Source organism: Lactuca virosa, chromosome 5, assembly GCF_052849685.1.
Source record: "Lactuca virosa cultivar CGN04683 chromosome 5, Lactuca_virosa_CGN04683_v6, whole genome shotgun sequence".
NCBI classification, from domain to species: domain Eukaryota; kingdom Viridiplantae; phylum Streptophyta; class Magnoliopsida; order Asterales; family Asteraceae; genus Lactuca; species Lactuca virosa.
The window spans coordinates 21,247,829-21,266,981 of record NC_136430.1 but is presented as its reverse complement, the minus strand read 5'-3'; positions in this window follow the sequence as shown (position 1 = coordinate 21,266,981).

The following is a 19,153-nucleotide window of genomic DNA, read 5'->3' as shown; positions in this document are numbered from 1 at the left end:
TTCCGTTAGACCAAAAATAATACTAACGTGAACGGAAATAAATCCGAATTGATTTATTAAAAACGTGAAGTCCTTCCCAAACTAGGGAATTTGACGGAATTAAATAAAACCCAAATTTTATTAACGGAAACTGGGTAAGGATAATGGAAAAAGTTTCGGGTTGTCACATCATCCCCCCGTTAGAGGGAATTTCGTCCCGAAATTCGAACATAGAAAACAAATCATGGATTAGAACATACTTCTGTTTCATATGATCATCGCGCTCCCAAGTGAATTCAGGTCCCCGCTTGGCATTCCAGCGAACCTTCACTATCGGGATGCGACTTTGTTTCGTTCATTTGATCTCTCTATCCATGATTTTGACTAGTTCTTCCACAAAGTTCAGGTTCTCGTTGATCTCAATCTCGTCGAGAGGAATCGTAAGTGTTTCGTCGGATACACATTTCTTAGATTCGAAACGTGGAATACAGGATGAATGTTGCTAAGTTCTTGTGGTAAACGAAGTTTGTAGGCTACGGGACCGATTCTAGCGAGGATCTCGAAGGGTCCTATGTATCTTGGAGTTAGCTTTCCACACTTTCCGAAGCGTATCATGCCTTTCCAGGGCGAGACCTTCAACAGAACACAGTCTCCAACCTGGAACTCCAAGGGTTTTTGTCATTTATCGGCGTAGCACTTTTTTCTATCTCGTGAGGCCTTAAGTCGTTCCCGGATTTGTACGATCTTTTCGGTGGTTTCGCGGATGATTTCTGGGCCAATGAGAGTGCTGTCAGGGACTTGCCCCTTGGCTAGCTGCGTGTCGCCCACCTCAGCCCAGCATAGAGGGGATCTGCACTTGCGACCATAGAGGGCTTCGAATGGCGCAACCTTGATGCTGGTATGGTAACTGTTATTGTAGGAAAACTCGACCAAGGGCAAATGGGTGTCCCACAACTCACCGAAGTCAATGACACATGCTCTCAACATGTCTTCCAAGGTCTGGATGGTTCTCTAACTCTGCCCATCTGTCTGAGGATGGTAAGCTGTGCTCATATCCAGCTTAGTTCTAAGAGCTTTCTGCAGTGACTGCCAGAACCTCGAAGTGAACCTGCTATCTCGATCGGAGATAATGGACACTGGCACACCATGCAGTCGAACTATCTCTCGGATGTAGATTCGTGTGAGTCTCTCCATTTTGAAGTTTTCCTTGATTGGCAGGAAGTGGGCGGATTTAGTCAGTCGGTCGACAATTACCCAACTGGCGTCGTGCCACTCAGAAACTTGGGTAATTTGGTGATAAAATCCACAATAATTCTCTCCCACTTCCACTCAGGTATCTCCGGATGGTGGAGTAGACCTGAGGGCTTCTTATATTCGACCTTCACCTTGGCGCAAGCCAGGCACTTGCCCACGAAGGTAGCGATCTCTGCTTTCATATTCGGCCACCAATACAGTTTCTTGAGATCGAGGTACATCTTGTCCGAGCCTGGATGAACGGAGTATATAGTCTTGTGAGCTTCGTTCATTACAACCTCTCTGTAACCACCGAACTTTGGGGTCCAGATCCGGTCCATGAAATAATAGACTCCGTCTCCCTTGATCTCTAGGTTCCTTTCCATTCCTCTCAAGGCTTCCCCCGGCATGCTCTCTGGTTTTAAGGCTTCCAACTGAGCCTCCTTGATTTGTGCGGAGAAATGGGAATGGATAGTCATTGTCAGTGCCTTCACTCTACGACCTGAGTACTCCTTCCGGCTGAGGGCATCTGCCACCACATTGGCCTTGCCCGGATGGTAGCAGATTTTGCACTCGTAATCGTTAAGTAGCTCAACCCATCACCGTTGTCTCATGTTCAGCTCCTTCTGGTCGAAGATATGCTGCAAACTTTTATGGTCAGTGAAGATAGTGCACTTGGTTCCGTAGAGATAATGTCTCCATATCTTCAATGCGAAGACCACTACTCCCAATTCCAGGTCGTAGGTTGTGTAGTTGACTTCGTGTGCTTTCAGCTGTCTTGAGGCATAAGCAATGACTTTTCCCCGTCGCATGAGCACACAGCCTAGGCCCTGATTGGATGCATCACAATAGACAACGAAGTCCTCCGTCCCTTCGGGCAGAGACAAGATAGGTGCGCTGCATAGGGCCCGCTTCAACGTTTGGAACGTAGTGTCTTGCTTTTCACTCCAATAGAAAGGTACACCTTTCTGAGTTAGAGTGGTTAGGGGTTTGGCAATTTTGGAAAAATTCTGGATAAATCTGCGATAATAGCCAGCGAGACCCAAGAATTGACGGATTTCTGTGGGCGTCTTCGGTGCTGACCAATTCTCTATCGCTTTGATTTTAGAGGGATCCACGTGTATGCCTTCCTCGCTTACTACGTGACCTAGGAAGGTTACTTTTCGAATCCATAATTCGCTCTTGGAGAATTTCGCGTACAACTTCTCCGTCCTTAGGGTTTCCAGCACCGATCTCAAGTGCTGTCGATGATCTTCCTCACTTCCGGAATAGACTAGTATATCGTCGATGAACACGATTACGAACTTGTCCCGGAAAGAACGGCACACCCGATTCATCAGGTCCATGAATACCGCCGGTGCGTTGGTTAGACCGAAGGGTATTACTACAAATTCGTAATGACCATACCGAGTCCGAAATACTGTCTTAGGAACATCACTCTCATGGACTCGCAGCTGATGGTACCTTGATCTTAGGTCTATTTTGGAGAAGTAGCTGGCTCCTTGAAGTTGATCGAAAAGGTCGTCGATTCGAGGAAGAGGGTTACGGTTTTTTATTGTAAGCTTGTTCAGTTCGTGATAGTCAATGCACATCCAAAAGGATACATCCTTCTTTTTCACAAATAAGATTGGGGCTCCCCAGGGTGAGGAACTCGGTCTGATGAATCCTTTGCTGATCAGCTCATTGATCTGACTGGATAACTCCTGCATTTCTGCTGGCGCTAATCGGTATGGGGATTTCGCTACGGGGGTAGCTCCGGGGACTAAGTCAATGCGAAACTCGACTTGGCGCTCGGGAGGGATTCCTGGGATATCTTCGGAAAAAACATCGGGAAAGTTGCAGACTTCAGGGATGCTCTCGAGGTCTTTAACTTCCTGCTTCTCGTTAATGACATGGGCTAGGAATGCATGACACTCCTTTCGCAGAAATTTTTAGGCTTTGATGCACGAAATGATACGGAGGTTTGAACTGAGTTTATCGCCGTAAATCATGAGAGTTTCATCAGAGGAAAGATTGAGACGGATAGCTTTTTCGTAACAAAGGATATCAGCATGATTGGGGCTCAACCAATCCATGCCAATGATGACATCGAAGCTTTTTATGAAAACTGGCATAAGGTCGATAGGAAATGAATGATCGTTCAAGGTAAGGGTACAACCTACGTATATATCATTAGTGCTCTCTTTCTCACCGTTAGCCATCTCGACGGTAAATGTTTCAGTTAGTGGTTGAGGTTTATGTTTGAGGAGATGTTTGAATGCATGGCTAATAAAACTTCTCTCCGTACCAGAATCGAAAATAATGCATGCATAAGAGTTGTTGAGGAGGAACGTACCCGAAACAACTGTGGGATCAGCGAATGCCTCCTCTTGCCCCATCGCTAGTACTCTCCCTGTGCTACCTGTTGTTGTTGCCTTGGGGCAGTTTCTCTTATAGTGCCCGACTTCTCCACAACCATAACAGGCTTGACCGACGCCTGCTCTAGATGCCTGATTGGTTGGTTGTACCGGTGTTTTGCAAACTCGAGCCGTGTGCCCCTTTTTGCCACAGCTGGTGATTGACATTTCTCGGCATGGGCCGGGATTATGATGATAGTTACACTTGTCGCACCGAGGAAGGGTACCAGCATATTTACTGGTAGGTGCTTGAATGGCAGGAGCAGCGGCAGGAGTAGTAGCAGCGTGGACTGCCACCGTTTGTTGTTTCTTTGAGGGCTCCTGCGAAGACTGGCCCTTTCGCTGCTTCCAGAATTTTCTTTTCTCACCGCTCACCTTTGCTGGTTCTGGAGCGGTTGTCACTTTATCAAGATCAACTCCGTGATCTATGAGGGTTTGTGCCTGGCACTTGGCGCTGTCAAAAGTGTTTGGCCTAGCAGCCAGGACATTTCCTTTGGTGGGTTGTGTCAGTCCCCATATGTATCTCTCAATCTTTTTGCTTTCCAGGGTGACCATTCCCGGGCAATGAAGTGCTAGGTCTTCAAACCTAGAAGTGTAGGCAGCAATGTCGGATTCCTTCATCTTTAGGTTCCAGCGTTCGTGCTCTAGTTTCTGCATCTCGCCCCGTGGGCAGTACTCAGCTAGCATGAGTTCCTTTAAACTTTCCCAACCCATAGCGTTCGCCACTGGCAGGGTTGGAGATTTGACTCGACCATTCCACCAGGTCAGTGCTCTGTTGGCGAAAGTGCAAGCGGCGAATTTTACTTTGTTGGCTTCAGAACAGGAACAAATTTCGAAAATGGACTCGATCTTCTCGAACCATTAGGTCAGGGCAATAACCCCTCCTTTCCCTTCGAAAGATGTGGGTTTCGCGTTCATGAAGTCCTTATAGGAACACTCCTTCTGGTTTCCCTGACCACCTTCATGATTTTAGGGATGAGTACCACCTCCCTGCCCGCCAGATCAGCCAGGATTAATCTGTGAAATCGCGGCAGCGACAGCAGCAGTAACAGCTGCCTGGAACATAACGGGATCGAACTGAGGGGGTGGTGGTGGTGGTGGAGTGTTGCCATTTTTTCTGATGGGTCTTCTTCGGGGAGGCATCTTGTTCTAAAAACAACCAGGAAGAAGAGGATGGTAAGTCCTCAAGATATATGAAACAAAATATATCCCATCCTGATAATAAGGTGTGCTACCAAGCGATAAGCAAAGAAAAGTTACTAATGCAAGTAAGTTATCGCTAAGAAACGAATAGGTAGCAACACTAGGAATGAATTTCTACAATATATTCGGCTCTGGCTAATATACTCCTACAATATTTTAAGTTGTATGTTTTGTTCTTTTGATACTTTGTTGTATCGATACTAGGTAAGTTTTAGGCCTGTCGCAACACCACAGTCACTCCCAAGCACATGTCGGTCATGTCTCGAATAAATATAGTTGATCAAGCTATATTGACCCTATACATGATTACATAACTGCCCAGGTTTAACCGCAGTGTTCAACATCCAAAATACTTTTGTTTTGTTCTACTCATGATATTGTTTCTGGTATGTAGGTATACTTGTATACTTTTTGCAAAAATACATGTATTTTAAAAGTATACTTTTAGTTCAGAGAACTTCAGCCCCTTAATGTTTATAGTTGTATACCATGTAAGGTTCGGTATACCTAGTTCACTTTAAACAATAGCTCTGATACCAATCTGTCACACCCCCGAACCATCGGAACGGACGGCGGAAACGTCCGGGGGCGGGTGACGTCATGCGTAGTATCACAACAGTTGTATCATAGTAAGCGAAGTAAACGCAACCATTACATTATAATAAGAATATTTACATTGTTTGAAAACATAGTTTGTTCATAACAATATATAACAAAAGTAAAATACGTGACTCCAAAATGCTCCGTCTTCTCCAAAGTTGGCATGAGTACCTGTCTATTGTTGCCCTGAGAATACAAGCAGTTTTAAAATATCAGCATAAAGCTGGTGAGTTCATAAGCGTTTATTTCTGGTGAAAGATGTTTGATTATCCATTCGTTATTTGTTTAACAGCCTGTTTATGTAAGGTTGAGTTATCCCAGGAAAATACTATATTTTCCTTAAAAGTTGATAGTTGCTTATCTGTTCTTGTCTGAGGTGTACAAGTATCTACCATACTTGTATCGTTAGATGTAGTTTCCTTGAAAAACCATGTTCGCTCCATGTGAGATGTATTAGCCTTATTAGATAAATAAAACTAATAAATATGCGGTGAACTAAATCCTAAGGGTATTATTAATACCCTATAGTAATCAAATCGGTTATTACTTTGAGGTTAGTTCACTTGTTTCATTATTACAAAAGTAAGTTCTGTTATCTAGGTTCTGAGTGTCATAACCGTACTTAGACTTGATATGGCACGCAACTGGGCCAATATCTTTTTATGACTTTGTCACCCCTGGACCTATCGGTCCAACGGTAGCTAGCAGTAAGGTGCGGGATAGTCGGTCCCGTATAGATCTATGCACAACAGACACGCTCTCCCTACAAGAGATTCTGGTTACAAGTGTTAGTCCTACACTCTCGAATCTGGTGGGAGTGTTACCAAGGACGTGTCTCCAACTTTAGACTAACAATTTGCATGTAATAATACCGAAAATCTCGTTTGTGATTTGTATGAATAAAATATCACATTTTATGACAAGATTCACAAGTTCCTTGCTTTAGTTTTGAAAACTGTTTCTACGAGTTGATTTCTTAATCGTTTGGTAAAACTGTTTTCTGTGTTAAAAGCATACTGAAACTATAATTATTTTAAACAAAATAATATACTTTGAGCACAAGTTTCCTTGTACTTTTCCTTATATTCCCCCCCTGAAAACATGAACAAACTTGAAAAAAAGCGTAGGGGTATGAACTCACTGTTTGACGTGGGATTCGAGTGTAAGTTGCTAGGAATTCCTGAGTGTCAAATAAAGCTTCGGGCACAAATGGATCCTATTTAGCATGTAAAAGTAAATATATGCATTGGGTGAGGGCTTAACACTATTTGTTATGGAAGGAAATCATCCTAGGGACCAGGAAACACTTGAAACTACGTGTTAGAATCGCATGTGATTTGAAGATGGGGAGTTTGTGGTCGTAAAAGGAGTATACAGCCAAGGGTTTGCGGTCCAATAGGGTTTACGACCCATATGTTTACGGCCCAAGTGTTTACGGTCCATGGGTTTACGGCCCATGGGTTTACGGGCGTAAACACTTGGCAAAAAGTGTGATTTTCGGTGTTTCAAGGTCCTTTCTAGCATTCTGGAAGTGTTCTAAGCCTCGTGCCCAGCTCAAGGAAGAGTTTAAAGGTCAATAATCGACCAAAAATGGAGTTTACGGCCATTGAAGGGTGTACGGCCGTAAACACTTAGTTCATGCGTTTCAGGTCGATTTTTAGGCGAAAATTGATGGTTTGTAGTAGATAACAAGTACAAATGGTAGTTACTTACTGTTAAGAAGCCTGGAATGAGGTTTTTAGCCACCAATAACTAGTGTGTGTTCTTGGTGTTCTTGGTGAGAGAGAAAATCTAGAAAATGATGAAATTTAGGAGATGAGACATGGATTCATCATTAGAATAAGGATAGAAACACAATCAAAGTGAAGAATCACTTACATTCTTGAGGATCCTTGAGAAATTTCGAAGTTTGTAGAGAGAGAGAGAGAGAGAGAGAGAGAGAGAGTAGAGAGAAAGCTTCTGGAGTGTGTAAAGTGAGAAATGAAGGCCACTCATCCCTTATATAGGGGTGAGTTTACGGCTACAGGGTGGGGTGGAGGGTTTATGGCCGTGAACATGGTTTACGGTCGTAAGCAAGGTTTACGGTCGTAAACTGAGTTTCCGGCCGTAAACTCCTCTCGAAGGGTTGTTTGGCCCGGATGTTATGCTTTGACTTAGAAAACCTCATTTTTGAATCCAAAACTCGATTGAACTGAGCTTAGAATATTCCGTTAGACCAAAAATAATACTAACGTGAACGAAAATAAATCCGAATTGATTTATTAAAAACGTGAAGTCCTTCGCAAACTAGGGAATTTGAGGGAATTAAATAAAACCCAAATTTTATTAACGGAAACTGGGTAAGGATAACAGAAAAAGTTTCGGGTTGTCACAAAACCCTACCGACTGCTTCTCTCTCTTGAACCTTTGTGGGAGAGTCATATTTGATGGTTCAAACTTTAATGATTGGATCAGGAACATCAGGATGGCCACACATTACCATGACAAGGAATATGTCCTCGACAAGGAGCTGAAGGAAATTGATGAGTCTACTGCTACTCCAGAGGAGATCGCTGACTTTAGGGCACATAAGAGAGATGCTACCAAGGTGACATGTATCATGTTGGCCACAATGAAAGCTGAACTCCAGAAGTCCTATGAGGACTTTTAACCTTTTGAGATGCACATGGACCTGATGGACAGCCACCATCAGAGTGCTCGTCAAGAGAGCTATGAAATCATCTCTTCCATGATAACAACCCGAATGAAGGATGGTGACCCCATCACGGGCCACATGCAGAAAATGCAAAGGTATGTGGACCGTTTGCTCAAGTTGAATGTGAACTTCCCCGAGGAGTTGGCTATTGATATTATACTGCACTCCTTACCTACTTGTTATGATCAATTACGAATAACATATCACATGAACAAGGAGGAGGTCACACTTAGCAAACTTCAAGGGCTCTTGAAGACCGCTGAAACTGGTCTTAAGGGAAAATCGGTTGTTACTACTCCTACTCCTACCGCCGCCCCTGTACTGGCAATCGGGCAAAGTAGAGGGAAGAAGAGGAAAAAACGTTTGAAGGGTACCAAGGGAAAGTCTCTTGATGGCTCCTCTTCAATTGGAACCAAAGGTGGTTCTGTCACTCCCTCTTCCAACCCAAAAGAAGCTCAATGCTTCTATTGTTAGGAATAGGGGCACTGGAAAAGAAACTGCCCCAAGTACCTACAAGATGTTAAGGATGGGAAGGTCAAACCTACCCATGTAGGTATTTACACTGTATTGTCTAATAACTCACCACATAATACCTCTTGGGTTCTTGATACAGGTTGCGGTATTCATATATGTTCGGATTTGCAGGGAGTAGGAAACTTACACCTGTCACCTGTCACCAAGATTAGAGTTTATTCTTTGTTGCTAAGTAGTGGGTTAGTTTTAGATTTGAATAAGTGTTGTTACTCGTCTGAAATGGCGAGAAATATTATTTCTTTTCACGGTTTGTACAAACAAGGGTTTACTTTTTCATTTGATAATGAATGTGGTGGTATTAATGCTTTTTATAATAATGTTCTTTATTTTCAAGCATTACCTTGTGATGGTGTATATGAAACTGATTCGGTTGTAGATAACTTAGGAAATAATGTGTTGTATGTCGATTCTTCCACTAGTTTGGATAAGGCATCCTTGTGGCATTGTTGTCTTGGACATGTTAACAAGAAGCGCATAGGCCAACTCTAGAAGGTTGGAGTCTTGGAGTCATTTGACTTAAAGTCAGATGATAGTTGCGAGTCTTGTTTGCTTGAAAAAATGACAAAGTCACCCTTCACTGGTACTTGTGCTAGGGGTGAAGGTTTGTTGGACCTCATACACACAGATGTGTGTGAACCCTTCAAAACCGCCACAAGGGATGCTAACTGCTTGTATGTGACTTTTACGGATGATTATAGTAGATATGGTTATGTCTACTTAATCAAGCATAAGTCAGAAACCTTTGAAAAGTTTAAAGAGTTTAAATAGGAAGTAGCGAATCAGTTGGTCAGGAACATTAAGATGCTCCGATCCGATCGAGGAGGAGAGTATCTTAGTATAGAGTTCCTTGACTAACTTAAGGATTGTGGAATTGTTTCGCAATTGACACCTCCTAGGACACCACAACTTAATGGTGTGGCTGAGAGGCGCAATCGAACCTTGTTGGACATGGTTTGTTCCATGATGAGTCGAGCTTCGTTACCAATCTCAATCTAGGGGTATGCCTTAGAGACTGTCGCCTATATCCTTAATCTAGTCCCTACCAAGAAGTTTGCCAAAACACCTCACTAGATGTGGACTGGGAAAGTTCCCAATTTATACCACATCAAGATTTGGGGTTGCGAGGCTTTCATGAGACGTGAGACTCAGGATAAGCTCGAGCCTCGAAGTGAGCGATGTATTTTCATCGGCTACGCACATAATTATTTAGGTTTCCTATTCTACAGACCCAGTGAGACTGTGGTCTTTGTGGCAAGAAGAGGGGTCTTTTGAGAGAGAGGATTTATAAACCAAGCAAACGGTGGGAGACAAATTGATCTTGAAGAAATTCAAGAATCAAGCAGTGAAGGAACCTCAAACCCTAGCAATCAACCTGAGGAGGAAACTCCTATTGATGAGTTCGTACTTCTGAGGCGTTCCACAAGAGTTAGGAATCCGCCTGAGCATTACTATGGTTTACATATTACTGCGGAAGTTGATGAATTTATCAGTGATAGAACACTGGTAAATCTGGATGAGCCTAACCACTTTAAGGAAGCCATGGCAGGCACTGAGTCCGCCAAATGAAAAGAGGCCATAGATAGCGAGATTCAGTCCATCTATGACAATCAAGTATGGAACTTGGTTGACAATGTACCGGGTCGTAAGACGGTCGGGTGCAAATGGATCTTCAAGAAGAAAAACGACATGGATGGGAATGTAAACACTTACAAAGCGCGAATGGTTGCGAAGGGCTTTACTCAAACTCCGGGATTTGACCATGATGACACCTTCTCACCAGTAGAAAAGATTAAGTCTATTAGGGTTTTGCTAGCCATAGCTGCATTTCATGATTATGAAATATGGCAAATGGATGTCAAAACCCCTTTCCTTAATGGAAAGTTGGTTGAGGATGTTTACATAAGTCAGCCAGAGGGTTTTGTCGATGCAAAGAACCCTAATAGGGTGTGTACAATTGAGAAATCCATCTATGGATTGAAACAAGCATCTCGCAGATGGAATCTTTGTTTCAATGAGAAAGTCAAAGAGTTTGGTTTTTCGACGAGCGAAGATGAGTCTTGTGTATATGTTAAAGCTAGTGGGAGTATAGTTCGCTTTTTGGTATTATATGTGGTTGACATACTACTCATAGGAAATGACATCCCAACCTTGCAGGAAGTTAAGTCCTGTCTTGGGAAGTGTTTCGCTATGAAGGACCTTGGAGAGGCTGCTAATATCATAGGGATAAGGATATTGAGAGAAAGGAGTAAGAGACTAATTGGACTTAGTCAAAGTACCTACTTGGATAAGGTGCTGAAAAGGTTCAGCATGCAGAATTCCAAGAAAGCTGACTTACCGATCCAGACTAACGCCAAACTGAGTAAGACTCAGAGCCCGAGTACAGAGGCCGAGATAGCTGAGATTATTCGAGTACCATATGCTTCCGCTATAGGCTCGATCATGTATGATATGACTTGTACTCGCCCTGATCTGGCCTTTGCTTTGAGCATGGTCAGCATATATCAAGGGAATCCGGGCAAGGCTCATTGGACTGCGGTGAAGAATATTCTCAAGTACCTACGAAGCACTACGAACTGGATCCTTACCCTTGGTGGGAGTGATGACTTGAGAGTAGTGGGGTATAGTGATGATGGATTCCAGACTGATAGGGATAATTTCCGCTCTCAGTCGGGTTGGGTCTTTACCCTAAATGGAGGAGCAATTACTTGGAAAAGTTCCAAGTAGGAAATAGTGGTTGATTCAACTTGCAAATCAGAGTACATAGTAGCAAGCGATGCGGCAAAGGAGGCTATATGGCTAAAGAACTTCATTGGAGACCTTGGAGTTGTACCAGATATTAAGGAGCCTATGGAGATTTTTTGTGACAACGAGGGTGCAGTTGCCTTCGCTAAGGAACCTAGGGATCACGGGAGATCCAGGCACATCGACAGAAAATACCATTTCATTACACATCAGATAGAAGAAGGAATCTTCGTGGTAAAGAGGGTATCATCAGATGAGAACCCAGCAGATCCCCTCACGAGGGGACTGTGTAGGGTTAAGCATTTATAGCATGCGAGGCGCATCGGGCTGAAGGATGATATTAGTTTTACAGATTAGATAGTTATTTCTGAAACTTGTAAAATGTAAATTGACATTTGATGATTAAATAAAATTTGTTGTTTATTTATAAGTAAAGTCCTGCTATCTTGTGTCAATTATTTACTATTGTTTCAATTTTGCATGTTTTGACTGCCAGAATAATTTCTTTATTCAAACTCTCCACAGTCAGTCATATGTTGGAAGTAGATATGAATCAAGACCGTCATGAATTGGGTTTGTAGATGTCTAAGGTGTGACAACCCAAAAATTCTTGCCTTGTAAAGTCCAACCATTCAACTCAACTGAGTGTCAGACTCATTTCTAATGAGTTCTAGCCTTGTTAAGGGTCATTCTAAGGAGTTTTAAGCCTAGTACACTTAAGAATGAGTGTTAGAATGTACCTGCTAGAGTCACTGTCCAACATTCAAAGCCTAAGCACCACCAAAAAGGAGTTCACGACCATGACACATGAGTTTACGGCCATAAAGTCAAGGCTGGCCGTAAACTCCCCTATAAGTCTCCTTCCCTTCACTTTTCCTTCATTTTTACACTTTCACCTCAAGAACACTTGAGTTCTCTCTCAAGTATCATCGAGATTTTCATTCCCGATCTTCAAAAAGTAAGTGATTCTTCCCTCTAGTTGTTGATTTTCCTTCTTACTCATGAATAACCCTTTGATTTCATCCATGGAAATCAACTTTTTGCTAGATCTTCATCTTTCACCAAGAACACGAAGAACACACACTTGTTCTTGGTGGCCGTAAACTCATCTAAGGCCCTCAAAAGTGTGAGTACTCCACCTATCATCTAGTTAGGCATGTTATTTACTAGATCATAGTCTTGAAACAACAATCTAGGCATATTTACCAAGAGTTTACGGCCATGGAATCTCCCTTGGCCGTAAACCCTAATTATGGCCAAGTTTTGAGCCCTAAACACATCTAGACACTAGCTGTACTTTGGGACACATGAACCTTTGAGAACCCTTCCCTTTAAGACCCAAAAATGCACCATTTGGAGAGTTTACGGCCATACACTTTTGGTGTGGCCGTAAACACCTCAACACCTCCTAAAAGGTTAGTTTTGCTCACCCTCTTGTAGAGCAATATTCCCTCAAGCTTCCCTATCAGTCAAACACCCTCTTATCCACCTTTTACCATGAGTTTACGGTCCAAGTGTTTCTTAGTCCCTAAAGGTGTTTCCTTGCATGTGGTTGCTTCTAAACACTATATTCATGCCAATATATGTCATTGTATGTCATTTAGGACTTATTGTGTCTCGGGACTTCATTCGTGGAACTTCTGACCCTTACGTGCATATTCGTTTGAATCACCCACATAAGGTGCGTTCATACCCTATAATGTATCTTTTAACTGTTTTAAATGCTTTTAAGGGGGGGAATACAAGTTGAACACAATGATAATTATGTAATTGTTTGTTATAAACATCTTTCAAAAGATTGCTTATGTCGTTTATAAGTGGTCAAAACATTTCAAAAACTCTTTTAAAGTTATGTTACTTTATAGTTTAACAAAACTCCGTTTTTAAAGTACCAGCATAACTTAATAGAAAAATGAGTCTTTTCAATATCAGTTCAAGTAAAATACTAGTAAAGTATAAGGGGTATAGTTTAGAGTTTCAGTTCATACTAGATGCTAGAACATACTATAAACAGAAACAGAGAGGTAGATACAATACACGATAACATAAAGAGAAACAGGGAGGTAGATACAATACACGATAACATAAAGAGAAACAGGGAGGTAGATACAATACATCAGAGAGACATACTATACACTATACATGATAACAGAACGAACATACTAAGATTCTATCATAGAACGAACATACTAAGATTCCATCATAGAATGAACATACTAAGATTGTATAGCATAAGAACACTACATGATCTGATTATACCAATGAATCACTAACTCATTGTTTAAACAAAAGGTGATAGTAAAATTGGGTATACATGATCATATAACTTTAATGTGAGCCTACTTCAAGACTCAGCAACAGGTTTGCTGAAGTCGCGTTTGGTTCCCAGAATCTCTTGTAGAGAGAGCGTATAGTATGGGGACTATTCATCACATTATGACCTTAATAAAACAAACATATTTTAAGGTAATCAGTACGTCAGGATGTCAGTTCATAACACAACTGAGTACTTATATTTTCCAAATACTTTCATTTTGTGATAGTTCCACTTGAAAGTTAATGCAAACTATTTTCGAGTCAAGATAGTTATAAACTATGGAACACTTACATTTTACAAACGACAAACAGAACAATCGAGTCTAGTACATTTAGTAGAAAGGGGGGGCCTATAATGCTAACATTATGATTCCATAGTGTATGCATTTAGGGATATATATTAATAGGGTCCGATAAGTAATAGGATGTGTGCTTTCCGCTTCATTTCCTGTTCCTTGTTTGGTTGTGGGCTTAGAGCAGATTCACCCACCTACTAACTATCCGATCTTAGCTATATATATGTTCCGTGTACACCAAGTAATCATAAGGGGTACCAGGTGTGGGCCAGGTCATAGGACACTAATTCAATGCACCGTTTTCTAGTACAAATCATACTTTTTAAATAAAGAACTTTTGAATACAAAACTAGAAACTTATCAGTAAAGGGTTTAATCCATTTTTATTAAACTAGTATAACTTAAAAGACCTTAGGTGGTTAATTCTATAATACCTTAGTTTATACATCAAGGTTATATATAATTAATATCCAATAAGTAGTTAGATGTGTGCTTTCCGCCTCATTTCCTGTTCCTTGTTTGGTTGTGGGCTTAGGGCAGATTCACACAATTAACTATCTGTTCGATATTAGATTATATAGCTAGTATAAACTAAGTGAATATATAAGGAACCACTGTGGTTACCATTTTTATTATAAGAAATAAGGGTTTTCTTAAGGAATCTTTTCATCAAACTAAAGGAACAATTACAGTTAACTCCGTGCGTACCAAGTGAATACGACAGGGTTATATACAACTATGACCTTACAAACAATGGGATGTGTGTCTTCCGCCTCATTTCCTGTTCCTTGTTTGGTTGTGGGCTTAGGGCAGATACACACAACCGATTGTTTGTTTACCCTGGGTTTTATATAACTTGTATTCATTTAATACTCATAGAAAGGACTGTAGAGTCATTTTTACTTATCTTTCATCAAAGCAGGAAATATAGGATTTTCTGGAGGAACAGGCAAACTTTTCTAAACAGAACTTACTACAACTTACTATAACTTTCTACAACTTTCTTACTACTTACTACATCACTTAAATCTTATGAACTCACCAGCTTAAATGCTGATCTATGCTTTCAAAATAACTTGTATTCTCAGGAGACCAGTAGACAGGTACGCGCACTGGGATTTAGAAGATGGAGCAGTATAGCTTCAAGTCTTTTTGTTATTTGCTATCTATTCTATATTATGCGAATCACACACTTTGTAAACATTTTCTTTCTAATGAAATGGTTGTTTATTACTTTGCTTACTATGTTGCATGTCTTGTGATACTAAACATGACGTCCTCCACCCCAGAACGTTTCCGCCGTTCCGGTTTTGGGCTGTGACAGATTGGTATCAGAGCATTGTTTATAGTGAACTAAGTATATCAACCGATAAAAGATATACAACTATAAATACAATGGGGCCGAAGTGCTCTGGATAAGAATATATTTTAAATATATAATGATACCTTATAAAAGTATACATACTTGCTTATACATATATACATACTAGAACAAGTATCACAAGAAGAACAGAGCAGAAGAAGTTAAAGGTTGAACACTATGGTCAAACATGGACAGTTATGTAATAATAGCTAGAATCAATATAGCCTGATCAACTATATTCATTTGAGATGTGACCGACATGTGGTTGGGAGTGATGTGGTGTTGCAACGGTCTTAAAACTTACCTAACACCAGTCAAGAGAATTCTAGATCAAGTACATAGAGTTAGAATACTATAGGAGTATTCTATGATACCATAACACCATAACAACTTTAAAACACACCCAGTAGATTACATTAAAATACTATAGGAGTATTTTAGGCACTATATAAATAACTTATGTGATAACTTAAAAGACCCTTACGGATAGGTCTATAATCTTGCAATGTATACTCCCAAGGTTATATATAATTGAGATTTTATAGACTTAGAATTTGTGATCTACGCTTCACTACTTATTCCTTTTTTGGTTGTGGTTTTGGAGTAGGATCACTTATTCGAAGGTCTATTTAATCTTAAATTATATACAAGTTGTATATATTGTGCAATTATAGAAGGACTCTGTAAGCATCACCCCATAAGGTTTCACTTAATCTCATAGATTCTTTAGTCACTTCCATTCTCGCACGACAAACCCAGATAGATGTAACCACTTCCTCATAGTAGACAATAGAAGAGTTAAGGAGAAACAAGAACAAGTTCATGAGAAGTCTTCGAGGAAGGATCAGCCGAAGTAACCAAAATGTCTTATGCGTCACACTAATAAATAATAATCTTGTTTAACTTAATAAGTTAGTGGAAACACTACTCACATTATGTGTTAGGATTATTTTCTTACATGTAGCTGGTAACAATTATTCAGGTAACAGATATTCATTCGAGGATAGCCATTCCAAATTCATAAAGTTTATTAGGTATAGACTCTTTTATGAATTGTTTCAAGAACCATGTAGAAGTCAGGACCCGATACACTCAGAACTAGGATAACCTTGTCTTTCAGCTTTCGGCTTATAAACCACTACTATAGACTTATTCCATCTCGTCTTTGTATTCTTTTAGAAAAGATGCCTCCTCGCAGATCAAACAGACGCACTACTCCGATAACTCCAACTCCAACGCCACAGTTTGATCCTGCTGCTCTCCAAGCAGCAATATCCTCCGCAGTGGCAACTGCTCTCTAGCTCACTTCGGTGAAAGTGGTACCCTCGGATCTGGTAGCGGTACCCACTTGGCCAACCCCGGAGATTCTCACGGACACCCAAGGGAGTGTTCGTACAAGGACTTCATGAACTGCAAACTCAATTCCTTCGATGGAAATGGTGGAGTCATCGCTCTGATTCGATGGTTCGAGAAAACAGATTCGGTCTTCGAAATCTGTTCGTGCTCAGAAGGGAGCAAAGTAAAGTTTGCTGCCTGCACCTTCTCAGACAGAGCCCTAACATGGTGGAACAGCCATGTTAAGTCAATAACCTTATCAGTGGCTAACTCAATAGGTTGGGAGAACCTAAAGGAGTTAATGCTGGAAGAATACTGCCCGTTGGGCGAAGGTCAAAAGCTGGAACAAGAACTATGGGAGCTAGCGATGGTCGGCTCAGACATAGTGGCCAACACTGACCGGTTCAGCGAGCTAGCAGCTCTATGCCCCGTGAAGGTTACCTCGCAGAGCAAGAAGATAGAAAGATACATCTGGGGTCTAACTGCCCCGATTCAAGGAGATGTGTTGTCTTCTAACCCCGCCACATTCGATAGTGCCAAACGCCTGGCCCATCGACTCATTGACCATGGAGTCCGCCATGGTATAGAAGTCCCCGTTCCCGAGATCAAAGGGAGAGGACTATAAACGAAAGTTGGGGAACAAAAGGAAGAAGAAGCGAACAACACAGGAACCCCCGCAAGAGCAACGAAAGAGCACTATGTACGCCGCCATAACATTCGCTACTCCAGCACCTGCCAGTCGATATGCTGGAACCCTTCCGAAGTGTGGAAAGTGCAACTATCACCACACCGGAGTATGCCGGGAAATGCAGTGTCTGAACTGCCACAGAAAGGGACACACAGTCCGTTTCTGCAGGGCACCGGCTCAACCGATCTCCCAAGTCCCCGGAACTGAAGAAAACCAAGCCTGCTATGGCTGTGGTGAGACAGGACACTACCAGAGGGACTACCCGATAACAAAGAACTCCGGAGCGGATGGACGAATTATGATGATTACCGCAGGAGAATCAACCCTGGAGTTGTCAATGAGCAGTGATACGTCTTCGATCTATGAATTTCCTTAAAAATTAATTTATATTTATATAATATGAAAACTTGGGGAGAACACTTAAAAGTAATTATAATAACTCACTTATTGAAATAAGTCATAGTATTCAAGAGAACTAAAAGATCCATTCTGAGAAGCTATGATGGCTTAGTATGTACGTTAGGGTTGTGCAGAGCTAAGAATTTGCAGACTAAGAGCGAGTAATTCCGCCTTAATTCCTGTTCCTTGTTTGGTTGTGGATTTGAGGAAGAGTTACTCAGTTGACCGTCCAATTCATCTTAATTATTCATAACTTGTATATTCCAGGCGATCGTAGTGGTACCAAGGAGGATCGTAGTATAAAGTATCGACACTCGTTATCAAAGCACTTTCATTGTATGTACTTGCTCCTCGCGGTATGATACGTAGAAGTGTTAACATCAAGGGGAAAAACAGAAAGCACTAGAACATTTACAAAGAGTACATTTTCGAGCACACTAGGGAAGTGCATCGTCATATAACAAACGTTTCTTTCAAATCGGCCAAAACTTTGTTCAGTAAAGAGTCCATTACTATCATTCGTCATGATTTGGCGTGGTCCTCACCATACTAATTTCATATGTTCCTATCTCCTCGACCGTCAAGTTCACGAAACCTTCGTCATTCGAAACGACAGTTGGACCTAAACCGCAGTTTTGTCTTTCGTATTCTAAACCCTGCCGTCATTCATGTGAAGGGTACTTTGTACTCCGAAGCCTTGCCGTCTTATGTTCCAAAAACCTTTCCGAAATACAACTCGTCCAGCACACCAAGTTCAAGCACAGAGGCTAAGGACGAATACAGCCCACCTATTACTATTCGGTGTATACGCGAGGGTGGTATATGACTATGATTACGCAGATCTAGTATGTATATTTCCGCCCTATCTCCTGTTCCTTGTTTGGTTGTGGACCTGGGGCAGAATCGCACATCCAACCGTCTTACTAATCCTAACTATATACGACTTGTGTACACAAGGTAATGATAGATGAACCAAGTATGAATTCTATCATGAACAGTAAGGCAAAGTGTCAGGTCTACGAGTGGGTATTCTGCAAATCAGAGGAGCACAACCCCAGTAGTACTGCTAAGAAAGCTAATTTCGGGACGAAATTCCATCTAACGGGAGGATGATGCGACAACCCAAAAATTATTCCCTTCAAAAGTCCAACCATTCAACTCAACTGAGTGTCAGACTCATTTCTAATGAGTTCTAGCCTTGTTAAGGGTCATTCTGAGGAGTTTTAAGCCTAGTACACTTAAGAATGAGTGTTATAATGTACCTGCTAGAGTCACTGTTCCACATTCAAAGCCTAAGCACCACCACAAATGAGTTCACGTCCATGGGACATGAGTTTACGACCATAAAGTCAAGGATGGCCGTAAACTCCCCTA